An 8,337-nucleotide genomic window follows, 5' to 3' on the forward strand; every position below is an offset into this window, starting at 1 on the left:
AGATGTCTGAACGTTGATTGTATAGGAAAAACAAGTTTAGTGGCATATAACACAATAAGGCACCATAAATACCACACTTCATCTTTTGTAATGTCTCTGGAGAGATCAATGGTGAGGCTTGTGAGAAAAAGGTAATGAGGGTGAAAACTAGGAAAACCAGATGACTGAGTATGATATATGTTTATGAAGTAGCGGAAAACAAATTTCTTAGCAAAATCCTAGATTTGATAGGGACTGGAAAAATTGAGATTGTATGGAAACGACTTTTTTGTAAGAGCTGATTTTGGTAGAGAAGAAGTCATGAAGATTACTGGCACTGTAACAAAGGAGGAAATGAGAGTAAGAGAAGCTGACGAAGGAGGTCTGGATAACAGGTTAAGAATGAGATTTTGGTCTCCCTTGATATGCTGTACTGAAAAATCATATTTGGAAAACCATATTTTAAGACGAAGGAGGTGTTTGTCTATGAGTGTCTTATTTTTTAAATCAAGGATTTTCGAAAAAGAGGAGTTGTCTAATCTGACAAGAAAATTATGGCTAATGAGTTGAAATTCAAACTTTTGAATTCCATAGTTTACGGCTAAGATCTCCTTGTAGATTACGTGATAATATTTTTCCGATTCTTTGAATTGACCACTGGCATGAGCACATTAAGATTCTTTTCCATCAAGCTTTTCCAAAAGTACTGCTCCCCAGTATTCATCACTCGCATATGTTTGGAGAATGCATTGTCCTTCAGTGGGAATCTTCAATGGAAGTGGATGTTGAGTAATCTTCTTCAGGTGTTGAATTGCAGCAGTCTGAGAAGGACCTCATGGTGGGGCAGATTTCTTAAGCATTCTTGACAACTGGCTGGTGTGACCAGTCACATGAGGGAAAAAATCCTGAAGATAATTTACAGTGCCTAGAAACTACTGAATTTGTTTTCTGGACAAATGTTCATTAGGAAAATGGACCAGTTCTTGAGCTATGTGTGGACTAGGGCGGTAATGGCCATCTTTAATGACCATGCCAAGAAATTCTACAGAGTCTTGGCCTAAGATGCTCTTTTTGTTAGAAAGCATAATGCCATGTGATTCTACTATCTTGAGAAAGTGGGAAAGTAGATCCTGATGGGAGTCATGGTCTTTAGAAAATAAGAGCACATCATCTATGTAGATAAGTGCATGATAGAGTATGGGCTCAAAGATTTTGATCATGGCTTTTTGAAAAAGTGAAGGTGCTACTTTGAAACCGAATGGCATTACTTTCCATTGGTAGTGGGCATTTGGAATGCAAAAGGCAGTTTTATGACGGTCAACAGGATGAATTCCTAATTGCCAGAAGCCAGCTTTAAGGTCAAATTTGGAAAAGACCTTGGCAGTACGAATATGAACAAACAAAGACTGAATTTATGGCAAAGGGAATTTATCATCACGGAGGAAACAGTTGAGAGGGTGATAATCTATGACAAGACACTTTTTGCCTCGGACTATTTCAGACTGTTTTTCCACATAGAAGGCTTGACAAGCCCAATCTGAATTTATAGGCTCAATGAGCCCTTGTTGAAGCAACTGAGAGCATTCTTGCTGGGCTAGTTTAAGATCAGATGGTGTCATACCAGGATGGGTAGCTTTGGTAGGATTGATGTTTTCGTTAAGCTTGAATGGAAGCTTAATGAAGAAGCTTTCATTTTTCCACAACGGAGATGGATGTGAAAATTGATTATGGCTTTCAGGACAAAAAGGAAGAAATCGATCTTTGTATGAGCTATATGAAGGAGGAGAGTTTGAGATGGAGAACAATCTCATAACATCAGTGTATGGTTGAAACATTTGTTTGTACCGAATCCCAGAGGCTGTAATATAAAGGTTTTTAATCAGGTGAAGTATGTCAAACTCGATTAAGATATCCTTATCAGGTAAATTGGATCCAACAATTTTGATACAAAGGACACAATTTGGAAAGAACTGAATACCAACTGGTTTCTTGGTAATCAGGTTGGTCTGGAATAATTCTCCTTTGTGCTTTTCCCAAAAATGAGATGGGAGGATGGATGGGTTAAGTATATTTTTTTGTGCTCCAGTGTCAATGAATCCAATGACAGAAATTGATTTGTCAAATTTCTCGAGCAAAAGATGGATTTTGATTGAAGGAATTGGTATGACTGTCTGGGTTGGCTGGATTTGTTGCATTATTTGGATTATTGAGACACTTTCTGGGTCAGAGTGGTCTTTTTTAAGAACAAAAGCAGTTTGTTCGTCATAATCTTCTTGTTCTGAATAAAAAGATTGAACATCATCATTGTCTGAGAGCATCGAAGAACTTTGAAGATGTTTAATGAGACGAACTGATTTAGAAGGGCGGTTTGGATAATTTCTTGTGAAATGCCCTTTCCTCTTACAGATGAAACAACAGCTGCTTTTGGATTTTGAGGACTGGGTAGGATCCTTTTTTTCTGAAAAACCGATAGGGTTTTTTGGGTCTAGATGAAGTTCAGTTTTTCTTGTGTGGGTGTCGGTATTTCTGGAAATGAGATTTTTTCTTGGTCGAACAAGTGCAATCATTATCACTTTTGCACTTGATGGAGAGATAAGGTTTTTTGCAGGCACTTTTAAATGGCTGGTTATTTTCCATTAGATCTTTGAAAAACTCTTATTGTTCACAGAGCTTTTCCAATCAATTTACAGCCAGCTGATAGATTTTTCCCAAAGAAAGGTTGGCAATATCCAGTTGATGAATAGTGAATTGTCTCTGTAATTTTGGCTGGATCTCTTTGGGAAGAGATGCTACGAAGACGTGCTTTAACGAAGGATCATTAAAGCCATTAAACTTGTAGTACATTGTAGACATTCTTTTATAGTGGAAGTCAAGATCTTTTATTTGCAGAGAACAACACTTCATTTGATGGAATTCTCTTCGTGTCTGTTCATTTGCAGCAGTTGCCTCTCCAAGGAATTGTTCATAAATGATACCAAGAACTTGAGGAATTTCAGCTTGGACCAACTGAAGTTGTCTGTATTGGCCAAGACTTTCAAACCAATCTCTTAGGGATCCAATAAATCGAGAACTAAATTCTTTAAGGACTGTTTGAGATGTTGCTCCAGTTCTAAGCATCTGGACATCTATCCATGCTGAAAATTCTTGGAATTGAACAGGCCATTTGACTTTTAGGATATCATCAAAAGTAAACCATGGGCCATTAGAAGGTTTGGGAGGATTGTCATGGGAAGATGCAGTGGGGTTGGTATCTGATTTTGCTTCTTCAACAATCGGTGTTATTGGAGGAGAAGATGAAGGAGATGGATCATTGGACCCTGTAGAGGGCTGGACTATGAGCAATTTAGAGATATCAGCCAACTCTGTTTCAGAATCGAAAGAAAAAGGGGATTCTTTTAAGGATTCTTCAGAGGATTCTTGATCAGAAGAAGTATCTTCTGATTCAGATGAATGAGAACAAGCTTGGGTCGAATACTAATGTAAGGGTGTTTTGTCTTTTGGTTCAGGTTTAGGAGTTGATTTTGGCGAAAATTATGGATCAGGGACAGTTGGTGGTTGGTGGTAGTATAGTGGTGATTCTGTTGTCTCTGGTTTGGTGGGTTTGGGTTTTTGCTTAGGTGGAGCTGGAGTTGGAGTTTGTCTGGACAAAGTATGGGATAGTCCAAAAACTTTAGCATAATCTATTGGCTGACGGGAGGAAGATGGTGTATAAAATGGTTGATAGGTATTGAAGGTTGGTGTATGGAGAGGGAGAGTAGGAGATTTTGTAAATAAGGAAGGTTGTTGCTTATCTGCATCTATTCTAGCTAGTTCAGGTTTTAGCCTTCTGATCTCTACTTTTTTTTTTGTTGAATTTTGGAGCCCAATATCTGTTTTGGATCATCATTCAAAGTTCTGAATCAAGCTGGGAAACTTGATTTTGCAGATTGACATATATCTGTTCCAGTTGAGTAGTGATTTTATCAACTTTGGTGTCCATCTGTTTGACCTGAGATGCAACCCTTTCAATTTTGTCATCAAGGGTTTGTAAAGCTGAATTTTGTGCTCTGGCGTTCTAGGTTTGCCAATTTAAAACGGCTTCAAAGGGTCTTGGTTCCTCAAGTTGGCCTGAAGGTGTTACTGGAGATTGGACAAAAGGTTTAGTGACAACCTTTGTCTACGGATCTGTCTGTTTTTCCAAAAGTGGAAACTGTTCTTGGTACGAACTAGATGAAAACATCATGCAAGACTGGATTGGTGGCGGTTGCATACTAGGTTAATCAGCATCTTATCTGCATGGTTTTTGCTGATACTCCTTTCGGATGAGCCTTAAGCCTTTCTTATAGATTGGCAAAGGAGTTGTATTGTCTGGGTCATCTGGAGACAAAGGAGGCCTTTGTTGGCATGGTTCCATCCTATGACTTTTCTTTTTTCGATGCCTGGGCCGTCTGTTAAAGTCATCATCATCTTCTTCTTCAAGGCATGGACAGCCTAGATCACACATATGGGACACTGGAACATCCCATAAAAAGCTGTCGTTAATCTTATTCGGGTAAATCGGATAACCGTCAGAGGCAAATCCATAGATGGGAATGTTTTCCTGGGCTGTAAGAACAGCCGTAATCATGCAAGAGTAAGAGAAGGAATTTCTGGGTGGTATATGTTCAGTGGGTGGCTGAAAAGTCATCTGAACTGTTCCATCAACTCTTTTTTCAAAGAGAGTGTTGGAGGTTTGAACAGGTTGGGAATTCTTGTGTAATTTTTCATAATTGGATAGCCACTCAAGAGGCATGAGTTTAAGAAACTCTTGCTTTTGGATTTGTCTTGGGATCTGAACTATAGAAGGGACGGTTTTTGAATCAGCGAGTATCATTAAGGCATCAGATGAGGTTTGTGGTGTAGGAAGATCCCAGCTGGTGGTGTAACGTTGCCATTTTTGAAGAAACCATTTGTTCAGCTCCTTGAAGTTGGATATGAAATTGAAAAGAATTTGCAGCCAAAGATTTAACCAAATCTTCAAGAGATGTTCTTTGATTATGAGAAATAGGCTATGGCCTAGATTGATAAGGATGTTGTGGTCTTGGTTGAGTGAAACCCAGTGGATTATTAAATTTACCATTAGGACCGCCTCGTTGTTGACTTCCCAAATAACTAATGTTATGATGATCTCTCCATCTTGGATTGTATATGTTCAAGAAAAAAACATGCTTTTGCCTTTGTTGCACTTGCTGCCCTTGATACCCACCTATGTCATCAATTTGCTCCAAAGTATTATCTTGCAATAATGGACACATGTTAGTTGGATCTACCATAAAGAATAATTCACACTTTTTTTATAGTTGAATGTCAACTGTAGCCATTTTTTGTATTAATGAAGTGAGGATGTTGTGAAATTTCTGCTATGTTTGCTATCAAATTCTTTGATGCCAAAAGGTGCCTTGTCCACTAAAGCTCCTCCACTTGCAGCATCAATCATGCTTCTTTCCATTGGCAAAAAGTCCTCCATAAAAGTATTTAATCACAAGTTGCTCACTTAATTGATGATGAGGGCAAGATGCACTTAGCTCCTTAAATCTCTCTCAATACTCATACAAACTTTATCAACTCTACTGTCTTATGCCGTATATCTCTTTTCTAATTGTAGCCTTGTGTGAGAAAAATTTTCTTCATCGGTGATGCTGCCGGCTGATAGATAATAAAGCTACACTATCTGCTAAAAAGAACATAAAAGGTCTCAATTTAACTTATTCTTCAAAGATTTTAGTTGGCTTCATAGTTGAACACACTATGAAACTCCTTAAGAAGTTTGTTGGGATCTTCTCCAACAAAACCATGGAAGGTTGGTAGAAGATGTATCATTCGCAATTTAAGCTTAAAAAGCAACACCAATTGCAGGGTATTCAATGCAAAGAGGATGTTGATCTAGCGTTAATGTTGCCTACTCCTTTATTGTTTGCTCATTTGCTATTGCCATATAACAGAAGGAAGAGCGATATTCAATGCTTTATCAAATTCAGGTGGTCTAGAAATTTGATGTAAAGATGATGGTGTAGGTGGTAAAAGTACTATCCAGTCAAGTAAACTATGATGAGAAGAGATGAATTCCAAGATTTGTTTTAAGCCTTTGAATGTTTCCTCTAAAGTATGATCGGACATTCACTATGAAAGACGTAAAACAATGAAAAACAAACTAATTAACAAAATTACTAAAACTAAAAACAAAATAAAAAACAAATTACTAATCTTTGGGGCCTTATCATAATTTTAGAAAGTTTTGGAAAGATGATTATTATTAGGAAATTCTGAAATTGGACCTATTAGCAAAGTTTTATGACACTATGGGCCGTAGTATAATTATAGAAAGTTTTGGGCCAATGTGTAATTTTATTGAACAGGATTACTGTAGCAAATTCCAAAATAACGGTAATATCACTGTTCATGAGCGGCTAGCCAACTTTATTTTAAGAATTAATGCAAGTATAAACAAGATCATATAACATATATTGAGCTTCCATTTCGTAAATCATCATTTATTGAATCATCATTGAGCTATAATTTGTTTATCCACTCTTAAAGAGAGTTTCATTGTTGTGATTTTTATTTCTCATCAAGTTGTGAGTGTACAAGGGTGAGAAACACTTAGGGTGAAGAGATTTGGGAGATAATCTCTTGTTGTAAAGGTCTATTGACACCTTGGAAGTCAATTGTAAATATTTTAAGCCTTGGGAGGCTTGGATAGTGAAATCCTCAAGCCGGGTGAGCTTGGAGGCGTGGACGTAGGCGGGGATAGCCGAACCACGTAAAAATTCTTGTGTTTGTTTTCTCTTTCCTTACTCTTTTAATATTGTGCTTGATTGAATTTATTATTTTTGATTTGATTAAGGCAATAGATTAAATTGTTGTGCGAATTGTATTGCATAAGATTTAAAATCTCAATTCGCCCCCCCTCTTGGGTTGCATAACTTGCATTTCAAAAACAAGCACAAAAAATTTAAAGAGGATTTGGAATTGATTTTCCACCACTAAATAATGGATTTTAGGTCAATTAGGAGAATGATCATTCAGTTTCTTTTGAAAACAACAATCCTAAGATAACTATAAGTTCAATTATCTTGATTTTTTCTTACTTAGCTGTCGAGTAAAACAAGCTCTTTACTTAATCTCTTTTCAAGAAACAATTCAAACAAGCTCTCCAAATTCAATTTAATGAAAACACTAGAATAAAAATATATATAGGCTAAATCAAGAAACCAATACACAAGCTCGGTTTATTATCTTGATCACAATCTGCTACTAGGGATGTCAAAATAGCCCGAACTCGGCCCAGACCCGGACGAACCTGGATAATCCGAGCCGGGTTGAACCCGTACCGGAGAGGAAAAAAATCAGGATCCGGAATGGGTTTTAATAACCCGGATGAATCTGGGTCCGGGTCCGGGTTTGGGATAACCCGTGTATCCAGAAACTGGACCCAGATTCATTTTTTATATTATTTTTAATTATATTTATTAGTAAATATAAATACAAACATAAAAAAAAAACCTAATTCTATTTCACAACTCAAACACACAAATCGCGATTTACCCAAACAAGACAAACCCTAGCTGTGCCGCCGCTGCTGCTGCTGCCTTATGTTGTCCTGCAAGCAAGTCAAACAACTCTCGGCTGGGTTCGCCACCATCGCAAGGTTGGGTTCACCGTCGTCGCAAGGTTTGGTTCAAGAAGCTTGTGAAAATTACATTTCCTTTTACTGTTGATTTTGATTTCCTTGTGTGAATTTTCTGGGTTGGGTTTTCTTCTGAGAATGTTGGGGATCATTCCTCTAGCTGAGCGTCTTGGTTTTGTAACTGAGCATGTTTCCTTTGCATTTTTACTGACGAGAGAGATTATTGCCATCAGATCAGACTCTCCAAGCTCGAATTCGCATGTTGAATATGAATTAATTAATCTAATTATATTTAATTTATTCGCGTCTTGGTTTTGTAACTGAGCATGTTTCCTTTGCATTTTTACTGACACGAGAGATTATTGCCATCAGATCAGACTCTCCAAGCTCGAATTCGCATGTTGAATATGAATTAATTAACAGAATTGATATGTGATTTGTGCTATGTGATTTGTGTTGTGTTATACTGCTGTGAACACCATTGATTTGTGTTGTGTACTTGTGTTATATTGCTATGATTCCTGTGAACACCACTCAAAAATAGTTATAAGTGTAAGAAGAATGGCAAGTTGATTTTATTGTATTCGGTTAATACTCTTTTAGTTATTGAATTCTGATATTCGTACTGTTTGCGGATATTAAAATTCTTACTAAATATAGCCTTTGTTTAATAAGTTCTAGCATTCTCTACAAAGCAATTAAATAGTGTATGA

General features: G+C 37.2%; 1 non-coding gene across 1 annotated transcript; it reads left to right on the forward strand.

Annotated features, from left to right (window-relative positions):
• Positions 1–5,493: 5,493 nt before the first annotated feature.
• On the forward strand, positions 5,494–5,600 carry LOC112097565. Its single transcript, XR_002905096.1, has one exon. It is a non-coding gene; the product is annotated as a small nucleolar RNA R71 (small nucleolar RNA).
• The last annotated feature ends 2,737 nt before the right edge of the window (positions 5,601–8,337 follow it).

This window comes from Citrus clementina, unplaced genomic scaffold, assembly GCF_000493195.1.
Source record: "Citrus clementina cultivar Clemenules unplaced genomic scaffold, Citrus_clementina_v1.0 scaffold_6, whole genome shotgun sequence".
Lineage (NCBI taxonomy): Eukaryota > Viridiplantae > Streptophyta > Magnoliopsida > Sapindales > Rutaceae > Citrus > Citrus x clementina.